This window comes from Panthera tigris, chromosome B3, assembly GCF_018350195.1.
Source record: "Panthera tigris isolate Pti1 chromosome B3, P.tigris_Pti1_mat1.1, whole genome shotgun sequence".
Lineage (NCBI taxonomy): Eukaryota > Metazoa > Chordata > Mammalia > Carnivora > Felidae > Panthera > Panthera tigris.
The window spans coordinates 142508837-142532501 of NC_056665.1; positions in this window are offsets into that span (position 1 = coordinate 142508837).

Here is a 23665-nt window from a genome sequence, read left to right on the forward strand (position 1 = left end):
TCAACTCTATTATTAGTTCCAACCAGTTTCCTGTTCACTCTGGTGGGTTTCTGTGTGGATGATAGATGGTCTGTGCAGAACAAGGCTGTGGCTCTTGCCCTCAGACCCTCCATTTTCTCCTCTCTTATTTTTATTTAATGTTCAATTATTTTTGAAGGAGAGAGAGACAGAGTGTGAGTGGAGGAAGGGCAGAGAGGGAGACCCAGAAGCCGAAGCAGGCTCCAGGCTCTGAGCCGTCGGCACAGAGCCCGACGCGGGGCTCGAACTCACAAACCACGTCCATTTTCTCCTCTTACAACACAAGCCAGAGCCTCCGTGTTAGTCGGACTGGCTGGGGTGTTTCTACTTGTTTGTTCCCGACATTACTTGAAATAAATCTAAAGTTTATCTACAGAGTATCAGGTTTTCTGTAAACTTTTAACGTACGACATCTTTATCATATTAAGAATGTCCAGGGGCACCTGGGTGGCTCAGTAGGTTAAGCATCCGACTTCGGCTCAGGTCGCGATCTCACGTTCCGTGAGTTCGAGCCCCGCGTTGGGCTCTGTGCTGACAGCTTGGAGCCTGGAACCTGCTTCGGATTCTGGCTCTCCCTCTCTCTCTGCCCCTCCCCCTGCTCATGCTCTGTCTCTGTCTCTCAAAACCGAATAAACGTTAAAAAATTTTTTAAAAAAGAACGTTCATTTCTTCTCAGAGTTTCCTGAGAATCATTAAAAATCACAAAAAGATGTTGAACTTCATCAAATAAGTGCTGCATCTCTTGAGAGTTATTTTATTCCTTTATTCCAATAATATGGTCATAAATAACATTGACAGAATTTCTTTGTTTTTTAATATATGAAATTTATTGTCAAATTGGGTTCCATAGAACGACATTGACAGAACTTCTGGAGCTGAATCGTTCTTACACTTCTAGAATAAACTCAGTGATGTCACTTTTCATTTTTTTTTTAACGTTTTATTTATTTTTGAGACAGGGAGAGACAGAGCATGAACGGGGGAGGGGCAGAGAGAGAGGGAGACACAGAATCGGAAACAGGCTCCAGGCTCCGAGCCGTCAGCCCAGAGCCCGACGTGGGGCTCGAACTCACGGACCGCGAGATCGTGACCTGAGCTGAAGTCAGACGCTTAACCGACTGAGCCACCCAGGCACCCCTAGAATAAACTCAGTGATGTCACTTTTCAAAATGCACTGGAGGGTTAATTAGCGAGCGGCTTCTTTGGGATTGTGCCTCTATTTTTATAAGTGAAATAGACCTAGGTTTTTTCTTCTATTGGCCATATCTGAACTTGGAATAAATGTTATTTTTGCCTCATAAAACAAGTTGGGCAGATTTCCTTTTTTTTTTTTTTTCTGTTGTCCTTTTTTCTGGAACAAGTTCTCTAAGAATGTTTATCTGATAACTGTTTCACAGAGCTTCATGTAGAGCTCTCTGTGGACTTGAGGACTTCTTAAGGGGAAAGTCTTTGCCATTTCAATTTCTTAAGGGCTCAGGTTTATTACGTTATTAGAACCTCCCATATCTTTGCTTTGCGTTTGTGACTCCTTGATCTATTAGTTCTAAGAGGGACATTTTTAATGACAGTTTTAATTGAATTAAATTAATTCAATTAAAACTTTTTTTTTTTTGCCCGTGGCAAAAATTAAATTAAATTAAATTTATCTTTTTTCTCCACAGCTTCATTGGTTGTGTTCTAATGTTATCTTTTTAGGAGAACATATGCCTTGTGATTGTTATATTTTCCCCAACATATTCTTTTCACGGAGACCTGATTTGCATGTGGTTAAATGCACACACTGTAAGAATGCAGCTCAAGGAGCTCAGACAAATGTGCACACCAGGTACCTCACTCCCAAACCAAGATCTAGAACACTGTGGTCACCCCGGAGAGCTGCCGTGTGCCCCATGCCAGCTGCTGTCCTAACTTTACCACCATGGCTGGTGTGTGTGCTGCAAAACGTCATGTGGATGGAATTGTGTGGTATATACTCATTTCTTTTTATATTTATTCGCCCAACATAATGCGTTGGCTAGTCACTGGTGTTGCACGTACCAATCACACATTCCTTTTCACTGCAGACAAGTTTCCCACCACGTGAATAAACCACTATTCATTTATCCATTCTTCTGTTGATGGTTATTTGGGCTGCTTCCAGTTCTTAGCGATTATGAATAGAACTCCTATGAATAATTCTATACAAATATTTTATGGTTTCATGTCTGTATATCTCTTAGCTAAGGACCTAACAGTGGAATTGCTTGATCATTGGTAAGTACGTATTACTTTAAAAAAAAAAAGTGTATTTATTTTTGAGAGAGAGAGAGAGTGCGAGCGCACGAGCAGGGGAGGGACAGAGAGAGACGGAGAGAAAGCAGACTCTGTGCTGTCAGTGCAGAGCCTGATGCAGGGCTCAGTCTCACAAACCATGAGATCGTAACCTGAGCTGAAATCAAGGGTCAGATGCTGAACTGGCTGAGCCACCCAGGAGCCCCGGTAAGTGTATATTACTTTTATAAGAAATTGTCAAAGAATTTTCCACAGGAGTTGCATCCTTTGAGACTTCACAGCAATTTACAGGAAGATCGGTTGTTCTATATCCTCATCAACACTTGATATTGTCAGTTTTTAATTTTAGTCATTCTGTGGGTATGAAATGGATTAAGTTCATGGTGTGTTAAACTGCATTTCTCTGATCACTAAAAATGCAGAGTACCTTTTCAGGAACATATTGGCCATTTGTGTGTGTGTGTGTGTGTGTGTGTGTGTGTATGTATATGTATGTGTATATATATATATGTATATATATATGTATGTGTGTGTATATATATATATATATTATGGTGAAGAATCTACAAATCTTTTGCCCCTATTTTATACGGCTATCTTTTTACTTTTGTAGGAGCTCTGTATACATTCTGAATATAAGTCCTTTTTCAAATATATGTGTTGTAAATATTTTCTCCCAATCTGCTGCTTGCATTTTCACTTACCAAAGGAGTCTTTTCATGAGCAGAGCAGAACTCTTTCATTGTTATGAAAGCCACTTTAATCTGTTTTTCTCTTTTACGGTTACCATTTCTGGCACCTAAGAATTTGTGCGTACACCAAGGTCTCAGAGATATTTTTCAATGGTTTATCTTTTACGTTCTGATCTGTGATCCACATCAAAATAATTTCTGTACGGTATGACATTGGAATCGAGATTCATTTTTTTCCCCTATGAATATCAAGTTGTTCCAGAATCATTTGCTGGAAAGCGTTTCCTCTCCCCGCAGAATTACATTGGAACTTGTATCACATTTCAGTTGGCATATATACGTGAATCTGTTCCTAGACTCTATATGCTGTTACGCGGATCTATTTGTCTATCCACATGCCAATACCATCCTGAAATAATTACTGTAGCGCTCTACGATTCTTGAAATCAAGTGGTGTGGGTCCAACGATACTGTTTATCTTTTTTTTAATCAGATAAATCTCTTTCTTTTGTTTCAGCTTATTTATTTCTTTTGAGAGGGCGAGCACAAGTGGGAGAGGGGCAGAGAGAGCAAGGGAGAGAGAATCCCAAGCAGGCTCCACACTGTCAGCACGGGGCCCAAATTCGGGTTTCAAACCTACGAACCGCAAGGTCATAACCCGAGCCAAAGTTGGATGCTTAACCGGCTGAGCCACCCAGGCGCCCCACACTATTTATCTTTTGCCTGTTTGTGCTGGCTATTGTGGGTCCTTTATATTGCCGTGTAAATTCGTTAACAACATAATTGAGATATAATGATTTACATACAATTAACTGGGTAGATTTTAAGTGTACAATTTGATAGGATCTGATATATGTGAAACCATCACCACTAGGAGGAAAATGAGCACATCCATCACCCCTAAAAGTCTTGTCCTGCCCCTTTGTGATCTCTATATTCTTCTCTACCCTCCCCCCAGGCTACCACTGACCTGCTTTCTGCACTACCATTGCTACGTATTTTCTAGAATCATGCTGTATGTCAACTTTGTCTGAGAGCTTTCACTCAATTTCTAAAATATGTATACATATTGTTAAGGGCATCAATAGTTCTTTTATTACTCAGTAGTATTCCATTGTATGAATGTACTAAAATCTATCCATTCCCCTTTTGCTGGAGAATTGTGTTGATTTGGGGGTATTGCCAATAGAGCATTCATGTATAAGAGTTTTGTGTTGACATACACTTTCTTTCCAGATGTGTAAATATCTGAACATGGAGTGGCCAGAACATATGGCAGAGGTATGTGTAACTTTTTTATTTATTTTTGAGAGAGAGAGAGAGAGAGAGAGCGAGAGAATGCACGCACAAGTGGGGGAGGGGCAGAGAAAGGGAGAGAGACACAGAATCGGAAGCAGGCTCCAGGCTCTGAGCTGTCAGCCCAGAGCCTGACACGGGGCTCGAACTCATGAACCATGAGATCATGAGCTGAGCTGAAATCGGACGCCCAACAGACTGAGCCACCCAGGTGCCCCAGTACGTTTACCTTTTTGAAGAAGTGACAAATGGTGTTTCAAAGTGGTCCCTCTGGCCGTAAGAGTTTCTGATGCTCTCCCACGGTTGCCAAGGTCAGTCTTTCAAATTTTAGCCCCACTAGCAGGTATCCAGTGGTATTTCATTGTGGCTTTAATTTTTCAGTTCACCAATGACTACTGACGTTGAGCATAGTTTCAAGAGCTCATCTGCCGTCTATACGTCTCATTGGCTGAAGTGTGTATTCAAATGTTTTGCCCATTTGGCAAATTAGGTTGTGTTTTCTTATTATTCAGTTCTGAGAGTTTTATATATTCTAGATAACAAGTTCTTTTGTGGATCTATGCTTTGAAAGTGTTTTTCTCTTTCTGCAACTTGTCCTTTTATGCTCTTAACAGTGTCTTCTGAAGAGCTGTTTTTTACTTTGATGAAGTACAATTTATCAATTTGTTCTTTAATAGACCATGCTTTTAATGCCACATCCAAGAAATCTTTGTCGAACTCAAGGTCACAAAGATTTTCCCTTATATTTTCCCCAGAAGATTTACGGCTTAAGTTTTTGCATTTAGGTCTAAGACCCATTTTGAGTCCATTTTTGTACGTAGTGCCAGTTATGGATCAAAGTTCAATTTATGAGATATGAAGGTCCAATTGATCCTGCACCATTTGTTGAAAAGACCATCCATTTCCCCACTTTTAAACCTCTGTCAAAAATCAATTTTCTATGCATTTGTGGGTCTAATTCTAAACTCGCTATCCTGTCCTGTGAACCCATTTGTCTATCTTGTGGTCAATATCACACTATAGTTTTTAAATAGCTCTTGAAATCAGGTAGAGTTAGCCCCTCGAATTTATTGTTCTTTTTCAAAGTTATTTTTGGCTATTTTAGCCCCTCTGCATTTCCACGTAAATTTTAAAATCAGCTTTTTCATTTCTACAAAACGAACAAGACCAAAAAACACAACTCGTTGGGATTTTCATGGTGACTGCAGTGAATCCATAGATGAATTGGGGATGAATTGGAATTTGAACTTTGTTGAATTTTCCGATCCATGAACAAGGGACCCCCTCTCCTCCAGGGGCTCCAGTCTCATGTAATGTTAGACTACTTGAAGGTATGGTATATTGATGCCTTTCCGCTTAAAGTTTTCCTCTCTGTGTTTCATTTGGGGTATTTTTTATTGCTATATCTAGAAGTTTACTCTTTTCTTCTGCACTGTCTTTATGCTGTTAATTCCACCCAGTGTATTTTTCATCATAGACATTGTAGTTTTTATCTCTAGGTATTACATTTGGGTCTCTTATATTCTCCGCGACTCCGCTTAACTTTTAAACATATAGAATACAGTTATGAAGACTGCCCTTATCTGTTCATTCTAACATCCCAGACAGTTCCGGGTTGGTTTCGACTGACTGACTATTCTTCTCACTATGGGACTTTTCCGCTTCTTTGCTTGCCTGATCATCTTTGATTGGATTCCAGACCTTGGGAGTCTTACCGTGTTGGGTGCTGGATTTCTAGAAATATTCTTGAGCTGTGCTCTGAGGTGCAGTTAAATCCCTTGCAAACTATTTGATCCTTTGGGTTTTGTCTAATGGTTTGTTAGGTGAGACCAGAGCTGTGTTTCAGCTAGGGTCAAGGCTGGGTCAAAGGTGAAGAAAGCAAGGTGCCTGGGGTGCAGACTTTAAGGAGACACTTGTTCTCAGGGTCATGCCTGTGTGGGACCTCCTTAAATGCTGGGCTGTAGGGGTCTCACTCTCGTCCTAGCCCTGATTAGGACTAATCATGTTCTGCTACTCAGGCAAGATCTTTCTAAGTACTTTAACCAAAGCTCCCACGAATCATGAAATGTTCAGCCTGGCTGTTAGAGGCCATATTCCCAGTTCGGTGTGAGCACCAGGCACTGTCCCCAGCCTTGGGTAGTTTCCTCACATACATATGCTGATTGCACTCAGGGGGACCCTCTGCACACATCTGGGGTTCTTTATACTGCCTTCTCCTTTCTGATACTGTGCCCTGTGAACTAGGCACCTTGGTCTACCTGGGCTCTCATCTTGACCTCCTCGACCTGGGGAGTCTGCCCAGCTCTGCCTGGGCTCCCCCAAACTGCACCACAGCCTACAAATTGGTCTCACGGCCAGAAGCTGGGACCACGTGGGAATCACCTCACTTGTGTCGTGTCTCTCAGGGATCACTGTCCTTTTTTGCCTGATGTCTAAGGTCTTGAAAAACATTTTTTCATGTTCTCTTGTGTTGTTGTTGCTGTTAGTGCCATTATTTCAGAAGAAACAGTAAATTTGATTCTTGTTAGTCTATCTTAGCTGGAAATAGAAGTCTATTTCTATGCAAATTTCAGAATCAAATTTCAGAATCAATTGATAAATTTCTGTAAGAAAACCCACTGGGATGTTGACTGAGGTTGTGTTGAACCTGTAGATCAATATGGAGAAAACTGTCATCTTCAGGACACCGAATACCCCCCGTCTCTGAACATGCCATAGCTCCCCATTTATTCCAGTCTTCTTTAATTTAGGAACACAATATTTTTAATTTTTCATTTTGTTGAATCTATTCCTGAAAAGTTAATGTTTCATGTTCTTTTAAATGACATTATTGTTGGCCTTTCATTTTTACACTGTTTCTTGCTAGCGTCCAGACATAAAATTTATTTTCGTATACTGACCTCAGACACCGCGTTTCCTGAAACCTTGCTATACTAACTTATCACTTCTAGGAAGGTTTCGTGGCTTTTGGTAAATTCTTTAGAGACTGTCATATACACAGTCATGTCATCTGAGGATAAAAAAAGGTATTTCTTCCTTTCTAATCTTTGTCTTTTATTTTTTCGTTGCTTTATTGCCACGGCTACGACCTCCAGAACGGGTATTATCAAAAAGACAAGAAATACCAAGTGTTGGTGAGGATGTGGAGAAAAGGGAACCCGTGGGTGGGAATGTAAATTAGTGCAGCCACTCAGGGAAACACTATGGTGGTTCCTCAAAAAAGTAAAAATAGAACTACCGTATGATTCAGTAATTCCACTTCTGGCTATTTCCCCAAAGAAAACAAAAATTCTGATTTGAAAAGATACATGCACCCCATGTCTATTGCAGCATTATAGACAATAACCAAGATTTGGAAGGAACCTAAGTGTTCACTGACAGACAATTGGATAAAAAAGATGTGAGATATATATATATATATATATATATATATATATATATATATAATGGAATATTACTCAGCCATAAAAAAGAATGAAATCCTGACATTTGCAACAACATGGATGGACCTAGAGAGTATAACGCTAAGTGAAATAAGTCAAAGAAACACAGATATCGTGTGATTTCACTTACACATGAAATCTAAAACACGAAACAAAGAAACAAACATGCCAACAAATAAAGAAGAACACAGCAACCAGAAACAGACTGATAAATACAAAGAACAAACTGCTGATTGCCAGAGGGGAGCTGGGGCAACATAGGTGAAGGGGATTGAGAGGTACAAACTTCTAGTCATAAAATAAATAAGTCACAGGGCTGAAAAGTACAGCATAGGGGATACAGTCAATAATGTTATCACAACTGTGTAGTGATAGTTGGTGACACTTATTGCCTGTAATGTATAGAGCTGTCAAATCATGATGTTGCACATCTGAAACTAATATAACACTGCATGTCAACTTCAATTAAAAAAAACACCCCACCAAACGTGCATTCCTGAAATAAACATAACCTGGCCATTATTTATTACCCTTTTTATACACTGTTGGCTTTGATTTACTGATATTTTGTTGAATAATTTTGCTTCCAGTTCCTGAGCAATCTGGGTCTGCGATTTTCTTTTTCTTTAATCCCCCATTCAGTTTTGCTATCAGTTGTACATTGGGCCTCATAAAATGAGTTGGGAGGGGCACCCGGGTGGCTCAGTTGGTTGAGTGTCCGACTCTTGATCTCAGGCCAGGTCTTGATCTCAGGGTCGTGAGTTCAAACCCCATACAGCGCTCCGTGCTGGATACAAAGCCAAACAAATACATGCATACGTACATACATACATAAATAAGAGTTGGAAAATTTTATGCCTATTTTCTGAAAAAGTTTGTGCAGCATTGGTATTATTTCTTCCTTAAGGGTGTGATGGAGATAAAAAATGAAGCCATCTGGGCCTGGAGTTTTGTGAGCTTTAAGTTATAAATTCATGTTCCATAATAAATAAATATAGGGATTCTCAGATTTTCTGTGTCTGCTTGTCTTAACTTTAATAAGTTGCATTTTTCAAGGGAATTTTCCATTTCGTACAGGTTGTTAAATTGATTTGCATAAATTTGCTCATAATATTCCCTTTTATCTTAGCAGTGTCTGTAAACCAAGAGTGATGTTTTGTCTTTCATGCCTGATATTGGTGATGTTTTTCTCTATCTTTTAAAAAATTAATCTTGCTGGGTTTTTATGAGTTTTATTAATTAAAAAAAAATGTTACTGCTATTTTTGAAGGAGAGAGACAGACCATAAACGGGGAGGGGCAGAGAGAGAGAGAGAGAGAGAGACAGAGACAGAATCCAAAGCAGATTCCATGCTCTCAGCTGTCAGCCCAGAGCCTGACACGGGGCTTGAACTCATGAGTCATGAGATAATGACCTGAGCTGAAGTAGGACTCTTAACCGTCTGAGCCACCCAGGTGCCCCGAGTTTTTAAAATACTTTTAAAGAAACAACCCTTGGGTTTGTTGGTTTTCTGTGTTGCTTGGCCATATTCTATTTATTCATTCTCATGCTATCTTGAGACAGAAGATATGGTCATTGATTTCAAATCTTTATTCTTTTCTAACATAAGCATGTTCAGTTATAATGCTTCTCTAAAATTTCTTTAGCTGAATCCCACATGTCTTTTGAAATAAACCTGTAAATTTCAAGAATACTTTTAGATTTATAAGTTGCAAAGACAGTGCGAAGAGCTCCCGTATACCCGATTCCCAGTGTCCCTGTTAATATCGTACGTGTATGATGTAAATGTACGTACACATCTGTGATAGATTGTCAAAACTAATAAACTGACATTGATACATCATTATTGACCAAAGTCCGTATTTTATGTGGATGTCCTTGGTTTTTGCCTAATGTCCTCCTTCTGTCCCAGGGTCCCATCAAGGAGACACATAACATTTGATCATCACATCTCCTAAGACTCCTCTAAACTGTGAACGGCTTTCAGGTTTTCCTGGTTTTTGATGATCTTGACAGTTTCGGGGATCACTGGTCAGGTATTTTGTAACTGTGTGCGCCCCATACATTTGGATATGTTGTGTCTTCATTCCCATCGAATGTAAGAGTTTTTCAAATTTCTGTGATCATTTTTTCTACCCACTGGTTACTTAGAAGTATATTGTTTAATTTTCTCATGTTGGAAGACTTCTAGTTACCTTTTTGGTGTTGGTTTCTGTCAGAGAGCTTACCTCCATTAATCCTACCTTTTGAAATACACTGAGATTTGTTTTACGACACAACATATATTCTGTCTAGGTGACATTTCAGGAGCAACTGAAAAGAATGTGTATTCTGCATTTGTTGGATATAGCAGTCTACAGACGTCAATTTTATCAATACGATTGAGGGTATTATTCAAATGTTCTATAACTTAAAGATTTTTGATGTACTTGTTCTAAAAATCTGAGAAAGAGGAACGTTACAGTTTCCAACTCTGGGTTTCGATATGCTTATTCCTTGTCAATTTCCGCTTCACGTATTTTGAAGCTCTGTTGTAAGGTGCAAATGCACTTCAGAGTATGTGTCTTCTTAATTAACTGACACTTCTAGTATGAAGTGTCCCTCTTAATCTCTGGTAAAATCTCTTTTCATCAAAGGCAGCCATGGATGTGGTAAGGTGTAAAGAAACCACCTTGCTATTTGTTTTCTATTTGTCCCTCTCGTTGTTTTTGTCTGTTCCCCCCTTCCTGGCCTCGACCAAATATATTTAGCAGTTCATTCTATCTCCCATTTTGGGTTTGGGGCATATCTCTGCATCATACTTTTCATGGTTACTATGAGAATTACATGTAATCACATTCACCTTGAATTAGTATTATACTACTTTATATATAAGAATCTTACAACAGTACATTTTACATGACCCTTTCCCATCCATGTGTCAATATGTATATTTCATTTTTACATGTAATAAACACATCACATTATTATAAAAGCGATCACTAGCTTTAAAGAAATTAAGAAAAACAGTCTCTTTATTTACTAAGTATTTATCATCTTCAGTGTTCTTCACTCCTTCCTGTGGGTCTTTTCCTATCTAGAACTTCCTTTAGAATTTCTTTTCTTCTTTTTTTTTACACCTTTTTACTTCAGGACCCTTTTATACTTTTGCTTTTCTTTTAATCAACTTTACTGAGGTAAAATTGATATACAATAAACTACACATATTTAATATACATATTTAATGAGTTTGGACACATGATACACCTGTGAAACCATTATCTCAATCAAATAAATAGATACGTCAATCACCTCCAAAAGTATCCTTTTATGTCCCTCTGTGTGTGTGTGGTAAGAACTCTTAACACGACATCTACTCTCTAAACAAATTTTTGAGTGCATATACAATATTGTCTACTATAAGCTCTATGCTGTACAGCAGATCTCTTGAACTAATTCATCTTGCAAAACTAAAACTTCACACCAGTTGAACAACACTCTTCATTTCCCCTCCTCTGAGCTTGAATTTTGAAAGGAGCAAGAGGAAAGTGACTCATCACATACAAAGGGGCAACACAACACTATCAGTAAATTTCTCAGCAGAAACCTTACCAGCCAGAAAAGAATGGAATGATATAGAGAGAGAGAGAGACAACAACTGCCACCCAAGAAGACTTGGCAAGGCTGTCCTTCAGAAATGAAGGAGAAATAGTCTTTCCCAGCAAACAAAAGCTGAGGTAGTTTATCACCATTGGACCTAAGCAACAAATATGGAAAAATTCACCCAAGAGCAGAAAAATACAGTTTTTCCAAGCACACCTGCAACATTCTCCAGGATAGATAGGTATAACAAAATTCTCAATAAATTTAAAATAATTGGGGGCACCTGGGTGGCTCAGTTGGTTAAGCATCTGACTTTGGCTCAGGTCATGATCTCATAGTCCGTGGGTTCGAGCCTTGTGTTGGGCTCTGTACTGACAGCTCAGAGCCTGGAGCTTGATTTGGATTCTGTGTTTCCCTCTCTCTCTGCTCCTCCCTGACTCACACTCTGTCTCTCTTTTTTCTTTTCTCAAAAATAAACATAAAATTTTTTTAAATAATTGAAATAATCTAAAGTATCTTCTCTGACTGCACTAGAGTTAAATTAGAAATTAACAACAGAAAGAATTCAGAGAAATACTGACATACTTGGAAATCAAGCATCACACTTCTAAATAATGCATGGGCCAAAGAAAAATTTAAAGATGAACTTAAAAAGTATAAAACAAAATGAAAACATGACATTAAAATTTATGTGATGTAATTAAATCAATGTTTATGGGAAATTTTTAGATTAAAATCTTATATTGGAAAGGAAGAAAAATTTAACAAAATCAAGAATGAAAGAGGGGACATAACTATAGAATTCTGAAGTAAAAGTATTACAAGGGAAAATAATGAACAATTTTACACCAAAAACTTAACTTAAATGAAAAATAAAACAGCTCCTAGAAAAACATAAAATATCAAAACTCAGAAAAGAAGAAAAAGAAAAAGGAAAATTTCTAAGCAAAGTCATTGAATTAGTCATCTTTAAACTGTCCAAAAATAAAGCCCAAGCCAGGATAGCTTAACTGGTGAGTTCTACCAAACATTTAAGAAAAAAATCATGCCAACTTTTTAATAAATCTTTCAAAAAACAGAAGACTATAAATTACTTCACAATTCATTTTATGAAGCGATATTCCCCTGATAACAAAGACTGACCAAAAAAAATCACAAGAAAATAAAGCTACAGACCAATATCCCTCATGAAAACTGATGCCACGATCCTCAGCAAAATATTAGCAAATCAGTCCAAGTAACGAATGAGGGTGATTTTACAATGATAAGCAGTGGGGTTTATCCCAGAAATTCTAGGTTGGTTGAGATCCAAAAACCAATTGATGTAATATACCATATTAAGACAATAAAGGGGGAAAATGGTCATATCAGTAATTCAATAAAATCATTTGACAAAATATAATACCCACTCATGGTAAAGGTTCTCAAAAAACTAGGAATAGATGAGATCTTTCTCAACCTCATAAAGTACATCTGCTTACGTGTGAAAAAAATGAATGTTTTCTCTCTAAGGTTGGGAAGAAGACATGAATACTTGCTCCTACCGCTTACAGTTAATATTGTGCTAGAGGTTTTAGCCAGAGCAATAAAGGAAGTAAAGGAAATTTAAGGCATGCAATTTGGAAAAGAAGAAGCAAAACTGTCTTTATTCTCAAGTGACATGATCTTTCATACAGAAAATACTAAGGAATCTATAAACTTACTATGAGAACTAATAAGCAAGTTTAACAAGGTCACAGGATACAAAGTCAATCTACAAAAAAATCAATTGTATCTCTACACACCATCAGTGGAAAATCTGAAGATAAAATTAAGAAAACAATTCAACTGACAAAAGCATCAAAAAATATTTAGGAATAAATTTAACAAGGGAAAGGCAAAACCTTTACACTAAAAACTATAAAACATTCATAAGAGAAATCAAAGTAGACCTAAACTGAACAGAGAGATATACCATGTGCATGGATTGGAAGACAATATTCTTAAGATGGGAATGGTTGCTTTCAGTTTTTCACTGTTGAGTATGTTAGCTGTGAACATGTTATGCATGGTCTTATTATTTTAAGTACATTCTTCCAATACCTAATTTCTTGGGAGTTTCTATCATGAACATATATTGAATTTTGTCAAATGTTTTTTCTGCATTGATTGAGATAATCATATAATTTTTATCCTTCATTCTGTTAAAATGGTATGTGTATGTTGAGCCATCCTCACATCCCAACGATAAATCCTACTTGATCATAGTGGATGATCCTTTTAATTAGCTGTTGAATTTGGTTTTCTAGTATTTCGTTGAGGATTTTTTAGTTTATCAGAGATATTGTCTTATAATTTTATTTTCTTGTAGTGTTCTTATCCAGCTTTGGTTATGAGAGTAATGCTAGCCTTGTAAAATGAGTATGAAAGTGTTATCTTCAACTATTTGGAAGAATTTGAGTAGGATTGGCATTAATTCCTTCTTAAATGTTTGGTGGAATTCACTCATGAAGCCATCTGATCCTAGACTTTCTTTAATGGGAGGTTTTTGATTACTGTTTCAATTTCCTTATTCATTCTTGGTCTGTTACGATTTTCTATTTCTTCATGATTCAAACTTGGTAGGGTTTTTTTAATTTATTCTGAGAGAGAGGGAGAGAGGGAGAGAGAATGCACAAGCAGGGGAGGGGGCAGAGGGAGGGGGAGAGAGAGGGAGAGAGAGAGAGAGAAAGAGAGAGAGAGAGAGAGAGAGAGAGAGAGAGAGAGACTCTTAAGCACGCTGAGCATGGAGCGCTGACATGGGGCTCAAACCCATGACCTTGGGATCATGACCTGAGTCAAAATCAAGAGTCATATGCTCAAGTGACTGAGCCATCCAGGTGCCAGTCATGATTCAAATTTTGTAGGTTTTATGTTTCTAGGAATTTATCCACTTCTTCTAGATTATCTAATTTGTTGGCAATAGTCATTCATATTATTCTTCTATGGCCCTTTGTGCTTCTGTAGTATTGTCTGTAATGCCTCCTATTTCATTTACAATTTTATTTTTGTAAGTCTCTTCTATTCTTGGTGACTCTAGGTAAACAATCCTAAAATTTCTACAGAACCACAAAAGACCCCAAAGAGCCAAAGCAAACCTGAGAAAGAAGGACAAAGTGGGAGACATTACTCTTCCTGATTTTAAACTATATTACAAAGCTATCCTAATCAAAAGAGTATAATACTGGCATAAAAACAAAACACAGACCAATAGAACAGAATAGAGAGCCCAGAAATAAACCTATGTGTATATGGTCAATTCACCTTTGACAAAGGCCCCAAGAATACACAATTGGGAAAGGATAGTCTCTTCAATAAATGGTGTTGAGAAAACTGGATATCTGCATGCAAAAGAATTTAATTAGACCCTTATCTTACACCACACACAAAAATTGACTCAAAAAGGATTAGAGTCTTAAATGTAAAACCTGAAATTGTAAAACTCCAAGAAGAAAACAGAGGGGGGAAAATCACGGCATTGTTCTTGACAATGATTTTTTTGGATAAGACACCAAAACAGGGGCGCCTGGGTGGCTTAGGTCCAACTTCAGCTCAGGTCATGATCTCACACTTCATGGGCTCAAGCCCCATGTCTGGCTCTGTGCTGACAGCTCAGAGCCTGGAGCCTGCTTCAGATTCTTTGTCTGCCTCTCTCTCTTTGCCTCTCCCCCTCTTGTGCTCTCTCTCTCTCTCAAAAATATATAAATATTAAGAAAAAAAATTCTTAAAGACACCAAAAACAGAGGCAACAAAGGAAAAAATAAACAGGTGTGACAGCATCAAACTAAAAAGCTTCTGTATAGGAAAGGAAAAACTCAAGAAAATAAAAAAAACAACCTTCAGAATTGGAGAAAATATTTACAAAACATATATCAGATAAGGGATTAATATCCAAGTTTATAAGGAACTCATACAACTCAATAGCAAAAATAAATAAATAAATAAGACTAAAAACAATTCAATTAAAAATGGGCAAAGGATCTGAATAGACATTTTCCCAAAGACATACAAATGGCCAACAGTCACATGAAAAGGTGCTCACCATCACTAATAATCAGGGAAATGCAAATCAAACCCAAATATGATAGCACCCCACATCTGTTAGGATGACTAGTATCAAAAAAAGGGATAACTAGTGTTGATGAGGATGTGAAGAAACTGGAACCCTTGTGTACTGCTAGTGGGTAAACTGGTGCAGCCATTATGGAAAACAGTATGCAGTTTCCTCAAAAATTAAAAACAATACTACTATATGATCCAGCGATCCCACTTCTGGGTATATATCCAAAGGCAATGAAATCAGGATCTCAAAGAGATGTCTGTACTCCCATGTACAGATGAAATAGTCAAGATATGGAAACAATCTAAATGACCATCAATAAATCAATGAAAACAGATAATATATACTACCATATAAAAATATACATGAACAATCCCTATCAAAAAAATAACACCAGCATTCTTCAAAGAGCTAGAACAAACATTCTAAAATTTTTATGGAACCAGAAAAGTCCCCGAATAGCCAAAGAAATCTTGAAAAAGAAAACCAAAGCTGGAAGCATCACAATTCCATACCTTAGACTGTATTACAAAGCTGTAATCATCAAGACAGTATGGTACTGGCACAAAAGCAGACACTCAGATCAATGGAACAGAACAGAGAACCCAGAAATGGAGTCACAAACATACGGCCAACTAATCTTTGACAAAGCAGGAAAGAATATCCAGTGGAATAAAGACAATCTCTTCAGCAAATGGTGCTGCAAAAACTGGACAGCAACATGCAGAAAAATGAACCTGGACCACTTTCTTACACCAGACACAAAAATAAACCCAAAATGGATGAAAGACCTAAACGTAAGACAGGAAGCCATCAAAATCCTAGAGGAGAAAGCAGGTAAAAACCTCTTTGACCTCAGCTGCAGCAACTTCTTATTCAACACATCTCCAGGGGAAAGGGAGACAAAAGCAAAAATGAACTATTGGGACCTCATCAAAATAAAAAGCTCCTGCACAACAAAGAAAACAATCAGCAAAACTAAAAGGCAACTGATGGAATGGGAGAAGATATCTGCAAATGACATATCAGATAAAGGCTTAGTATCCAAAATCTATAAAGAACTTCTCAAACTCAACACCCAAAAAACAAATCATCCAGTGAAGAACTGGGCAAAAGACATGAATAGACACTTCTCCAAAGAAGACATCCAGATGGCCAACGGACAAAAAGATGTTCAACATCACTCACCATCAGGGAAATACAAATCAAAACCACAATGAGATACCACCTCACACCTGTCAGAATGGCTCACGTTAACAACTCAGGCAACAGCAGATGTTGGTGAGGATGCGGAGAAAGAGGATCTCCTTTGCATTGCTGGTGGGAATGCAAACTGGTGGTGCAGCCACTCTGGAAAACAGTAAGGAGGTTCCTCAAAAAACTAAAAATAGAACTACCCTATGACCCAGCAATTGCACTAATGGGTATTTATCCAAGGGATACAGGTGTGCTGTTTTGAAGGGGCACATGCACCCCAATGTTTATAGCAGCACTATCGAGGCAACAATAGCTGAAGTATGGAAAGAGCTTAAATGTCCATCAACAGATGAATGGATAAGAAAGATGTGGGGTGTGTGTGTGTGTGTGTGTGTGTGTGTATAGTGGAGTATGTGTGTGTGTGTATATATATATATATATACACAATGGAGTATTACTTAGCAATCAAAAAAGAGTGAAATCTTGCCATTTGCAACTACATGGATGGAACTGGAGGGTATTATGCTAAGCGAAATTAATCAGTCAGAGAAAGACAAATATCCTATGACTTCACTCATATGAGGGATTTAAGATACAAAGAAGATGAACATAAGGAAGGGAAGCAAAAATAATATAAAAACAGGGAGGAGGGCAAAACATAAGAAACTCTTAAATATGGAGAGCAAACAGAGGGTTACTGGAAGGGTTATGGGAGGGCGGATGGGCTAAATGGGTAAAGGGCATTAAGAAATCTACTCCTGAAATCCTTGTTGCACTATGTGCTAACTAACTTGGATGTAAATTTAAAAATTAATTATATATATATATATATATATATATATATATAGAGAGAGAGAGAGAGAGAGAGAGAGAGAGAGAGACTATTATGAGTTCAGAATTTTGGGGGGACGATGAAAATGTTCTGAAGTTTGATAATGACAATTGTTTTATAACCTTGTGAATATATGAAAAATCATGAAACTATACAACTAAAAAGGATAGATTCTAATAGTACATGAATTATATTTCCATTATAATTTAAAAAATTTTTTTAAGTTTATTTATTCATTTTGAGAGAGAGAGAGCACAAACAGGGAGGGTCAGAGAGAAGGAAAGACAGAATCCCAAGCAGGCTCCACACCATCAGTGCAGAGCCTGATGTGGGGCCCGAACTCACAAACTGTGAGATCATGACCTGAGCCGAGATCAAGAGTTGGACGCTTAACCAACTGCACCACCCAGATGCCCCTTGCATTATAATTTATTAATTAATTAAAAACTATGTCCTTGTCACCCTCATATATATGTGTGTGTGTATATATATATACATACACACGTATATGTGTGTGTGTATATATATACACACACACATACATATATGAAATCTTGTTCAGCCATAAAAAAAAAAGAAATCCTACTATTTGGGATAACATAGATGAACCTGGAGGACATTACACTGAATGAAATAAGCCAGACCCAGAAAGACAAATACTGTATGATCTCACTTACATGTGAAATCTAAAAAGGTTGAACTCATAAGACCAGAGAATAGACTGGTAGTACCAGGGGCTGGGAGTGGGGAGACGGGGAGACGGTCAAAGGGTTACGCACTTGCAGTTAGAAGACCAAGTTCTGGGATCTAATGTACAGCACGGCGAGCATAGTTGATGGTAATGTGCCATAAACTTGACAGTGGCCAGAAGAATAGATCAGACGTGTCCTTGCCACACGCACAGAAATGGCGAGGTGATGAACGTGTAACTTAACTTGACTGTGGACATCATTTCACGATGTCTACACCTACGAAATTATCACGTTGCACGCTTTAAGTATACATAATTTTCATTTGCCAATCCTATCTCAGTAAAGCTGGAACAAATTAAAAGTCCAAATAATAGAACGAAAACAAGGGGTAACAGTAATAATAGGACATGACAGGACTGTCATGAGGTGAGGACAAGGACAGAAGAGGGCCAGCTGACACGGGGAGCGGAGGATACTCAGAGAGGGTGAGGTGACAGCTCTCTGGAGTGTCGAAGGGTGACGAGTGGCCCCGAGGGGAGAGGGGCCCTCCTGGCAGAGGTGAAGCCCTGCAGAAGGCAGAGCGGTGTGTGTCTGACAACAGGAAGCGCCTCTTCGCTAGAGTTTGAGAGTAATTACAGGGCACGGGGAGAGGCACCTGGACAGGTAGGGAGCCAGATGGTGAAGGGGCTTGAACCTTCAGGCAGCAGGGGCCCACGGTACAGGGAAGACGCGCTCAGACCATGAGGGTATCTCTGAAAGTGAGCTTGTGCACATGGGTGGGTCGGTGGGGGGCCTGTGAGGCGGCCCTGGTTTTGCGCTCTGCCATTTTGGCACAGGGTGGACATCGGTGCTTATGGAGTGGCAGGAGCAAGGAGTGAACCACTGTTTGAGTCTCAGTCTCCCCATCTACAAACGTGGCGGGGAGCGACTTGTGGTTCTCCCAAGATGGCGGCAGGATGGGAAGCTATCACGGGTGGATAGCCCCTGAACCAACCGCTGGAGACACCACACAAGGGAGATGGGGGTTGATGGGCCTGTCAAGCTCTGAGAGGGGTCACAGTGAGCCTTGGGCTGGACACTGTGGTTCTGCAGCCTGGGAGGAGCCCAGCCAGGCCTGCACCCCTAGGCCTCCCGCCTCACGCTCCAGGATCCTCCCCACATCTCACTGCCTCCCATGCTGGCGTCTGGGTGCCTCTGCCTCCACACCTTCCATGCCTGGTGCCCACAGGGGTGCCGGCCATTTGGCTGCTGCGGGCCCAGGAGAGGGCAAGGCGAGGTGGCCGCAGGACGGAGGAGACGGGGCACATGCTCTCGCGTGGAATTTGCCCTGGGTACCCTGGCGGTTATTCAAGTCAACGAGGGCAGTGGGAATGGAGAAAAAGCGGGGCACCCGAGAGCACAGGCTATAAAAATACTATCTCCCTGTCCAGCTGATTCAATGGGACTGGGGGGAAGGGAAGCACCCCACAAGTAAACAAATACAAGGTCTCCTCCCCGTGTAACAGGATAAGATGGAAAGCACATCAATGATGAAACCCTACTTAATAGGCGCAAGTCAAAACAGATAAATTAATTTAGTGTGTTATGAAACGATTACAGCAGTGCCCACCGCCCTGGTCCCACCCCCCACCCCCGGCTCTAACTAGAGGTCTTCTTTCTGGCTTGAACTCTGGGGTTCTGGCAGAATATAAAACGGCTTGAGTACAGTGCGTGCCTTTGGACGCAACCCGGCTGGTTTTATTACGTGCATAGACTCCGTCAGCATGAGCGTCATCTGACAGGCTTCCCTGCACCCTTTCCTGCTCCCAGATACAGAATCGGGGCAGGCCACAGCCCCGCCAGGCCCTCTGCTGCCCTGGTCAGCACAATTTTCCTTCACTCTTGTCCCCAGGCGGATCTCTGTAGGGTCTCCACTGCTTTTCACATAACCTGTCCCATCTCCAACCTCCTCCCCCTCCCCTGCCTTTCCGGCCTTCCAAGGAGACACCGGGGAGATCTGCTCTGTTAGGGTTGGGAGGCCTAACTCAGCCTGGTCGGTCCTCCAGCGAGGTCTGCTCCGCTTCAAGAGTCAATTTAAGGGGTTCCTGAGTGGCTGAGACGGTTGGGCGTCCGACTTCGGCTCAGGTCATGATCTCACCGTTCCCAAGTTCAAGCCCTGCATCGGGCTCTGTGCTGATGGCTCAGAGCCTGGAGCCTGCTTCCGATTCTGTGTCTCCCTCTCTCTCTGCCCCTCCCTCACTCATACTCTCTCTCTCTCTCAAAAATAAGTAAACATTAAAAAAATTTTTTTTAATTAAAAAAAAAAAGAGTCAATTTAAATGCCACCCCGCCAGGAAGCCGCGGTGTGCTAAGTGCCCCTGCAAGGTGCCTCCGTCCTAACCCCCTGAACTTCTGAATACGTTTTCACATGTCAAGGTGGAAACTGAGGTTGCAGGTGGAATCAAGGTTGCTAATTAACTGACCTCAAAGGAGGGGATGATCCAGGATTCTTCAAGTGGGACTCAGCGTCATCCCAGGGGTCCTTATAAATGTGAACGAGGGAGGCAGGACAAGAGGCCCAGCAGGATCCAGCCTGCCTCTGCTGGCTTTGAAGATGGAGGAAGAGCCACGAGCCAAGGGGCACATGTGGCCTCCAGAAGCTGGAAACGGCAAGGGAACAGAATCTCTCCTGGAGCTTCCAGAAGGAACTCGGCCCCACCAACCCTTCGATGTTAGCCTGGTGAGACCCATCTCAGAGTGCCGGCCTCTAGACCGTAAGGTAACTCAGCCTCTATGTCCGTGGTGATTTGTTGGCGGCCACAGGAAGCCTGGACAAAAGCCTTCTCCCCCAGGACCAGGAGGGCCATCCCTCTGTGGGTTGCATATATTTTAGAGCAGGTTTCTTGATGTTGCTGTTTTCACTTGGGACATTATGTAACGGCGGGAAGAACAGGTCAATAAACGCACAGCTTTTAAGACAAGTCGGGTAGAATGACAGCCGTCACCCTTCCTCTGCTCTCACTCTGTCCTTGGCCCCCTCACATCTCAGGGCCACGCCAAAGTGTAACCGGGCCAGCTTCCTCCCTGAAGACAGATACCGTGGAGGCGAAAAAGGCCAAGGGCTGCCACCAAGCCCTGCACGCAGAAGTCCACGAGGACCTGAGCTGGGGTGGGGAGGTCTCCTGGAGGCGGCCGCTTGCATCACTTGGTGATGAAACGGCTGTGGTCAGAGTGTCCCGCCGGGAGCACAGCCCTCTGGTGGCACCGTGTCACCATCTGGAACTGTTTGTTTTGCGGTCTCTCGGGTGAAAGGTGGGGCACAGCTGGAGGTGACACACGACAGGGGCTCAGGGAACGAACGAACGAGTGAAGGACCGAATCAATACCAATTTAGCAAAACCAAAAAGCGGTTGCCCAAGACGTTTTGCGTCTCCAGCACCGCATTCTCCTTCAGGAGGACACTCCCAAGCTGGCGTCCCATCTAAGCCAGGCTCTCAGAAACGCATCGCCATCTCATACTCGCCCCCTCTCCCGGCTTCTGGACCAGCCTTCCCTACCCGTGAACCCAGGCACCCCTGCAGGCGCGCCCTCACCTGCCTCCCGCACCCTGGGCAGACCCCAGCACGCCTGCTTCGGGGCTGTCCCCGACTCCTGGTCCTCTGCGTCCCCAGCATCCAGCTCCAGAGGGAAGGCCAGCAGGCGGGTTCCCAGGCGGGGTTTTCTGAGGCAGGGAATAGACCCGCGCTCTGCCGATGGGCCCTGGTAATGGGGCACTTGCCATGCTATCATATTTGCCCTCCTTTCCTCTTAGCTTTCCCCCGAGGACGCTGACTGCAGCGTAATGAGATTCTGTTAACGTGGCTCCCTCCTCAGAGCCGGGCTGGATTGAGAGTGGACACTGCATCCCCAGGAGTCAGCGGTGGGGACAGGAAGCAGAAGTCAGAGGCCCGTAGTGTGGATCCTTGGGGGGGCTCCCAATTCTCTGGGTCTCCCCACGTGGATGGGTGGCCTGCCCTGAGCGGAGAGGAGGCGGGGGTCTCAGCGATTTTGCAAGAATGACCGGTCTTCCTGCTACGTCGTAAAAGAAGGCTCGAGCGCCACTCTGTCCCGTGGCGAGACGGGTCGCTTCAGGCAGAACAGGCTCCAGAACTGAGTGCAATGAGCTCCCTGAAAACCCCACCGCTTAACGTCAAAGTCTGGTCAATAACTGCAAAACAACGGAGGCTGGCTTGTTCCCAGACCCTTCCCCAGGCCTCTGGGACTGTCACGGAGTCCCCGACAGAAGCTCCCAGGCTGCTGGCTTCCCCCAGTATCAGGGAGGAGTGTCGGTGATTACCCAACCCTGATTGCGAGCCCAGCCTCATTCATTCATGCTGGAGACACGGCCTCCGTGCCTCTGCCCTCCCTGCCCGTGTCAGCCTTGGACCATTCACTTTCAGACCCAGGAGGCAGCCCAAAAATGGGGCAGTGATGTCACCTCCTTTCCCCCTCGTCCCAGCCTCCAGCCCCTGACGCGAGCAGGTCCTCAAAGGACTCTCCAGGGAGGTTGGACGGACAGAGAAGGTGAAGGGCGGGACGTGGGAATTCTTCCCAAGGAGCCACGGAACTTTCTGGCACTAGCATTACAGACCGAGCTGGCAGCCAGCGGGACAGCATGACTCTGACTAACGGGTGTAGACGGCCCATGAGGACCAGTCATCAGAACGGGCTGTCTGCCCGTCAGGGAGAGGCGAAAGTGTCCCCGAAAGGCTGCGCAAATGACTGGCGGCTTTATCCAGAAGCTTCTAGCGGAAGCAGCACACAGCTGGTCAGACGGTGAAGGCGGGGCCGGGCCCAGGGCCAGGGCCAGGGCCAACAGCAGGGAAAAATAAAACCCAAACCCCACAGCGAGTCCTGCGTTTTATTTACCTGCCCGATTCCTGGGCTGAAAATTGCACAACCAAATCCCACCCGTGCACAGTGTTAACAGGTTCCCTGACAGAAACGTCGGTCGTAAACAGGTTTGCACTTTGCTCTCCCAATTACGACCAAGTTCATCAGCGTGTCACCAAGAGAAAAGGTAGCTTCGCCGCCGCAGTTAATTTTTTACCAAGCCGCTCCGGGTAAAAGGGGGAGGGAACAGAGTTGTATTTTTCCTTCCAGACCAGCGGCCTCAGTATGTTTGTAGTATAACAAATAAAAGCATTTTCTTGGAACCTCCAGGAAATTAATGGCTCATTTTTCCTGGCAGACTGATGTGAGGGTACTCAATTACCTTCCACTGATTAAAGACAAGCGTTACTGCCTCTGGGCAAAGAGAAGCAGAACAGAAAAAAGGAAGCCCATTAAGCAAAAGGGGGCAGTGAGCTAAGGGATCTGCTTTTGTTTCCGGATGCCGTGGGATGGAGCTGAGGCCACGTCTTGTCATGAGGCTGCCTTCAGAGGGTCCTCACCGGGGCATAAACAGCAATCATTACTTCCCAAGGCCCGAGGATGCACTTGACGTTCGCGCCCTGTTCCCCGTTTTAAAAGTGCCCCGTGAGGCAGGGAGTGTGGACCCCGTTTTTCTGCAGCTCCAGGAGCAGATTCTGAGAGCCAGTTTCCCT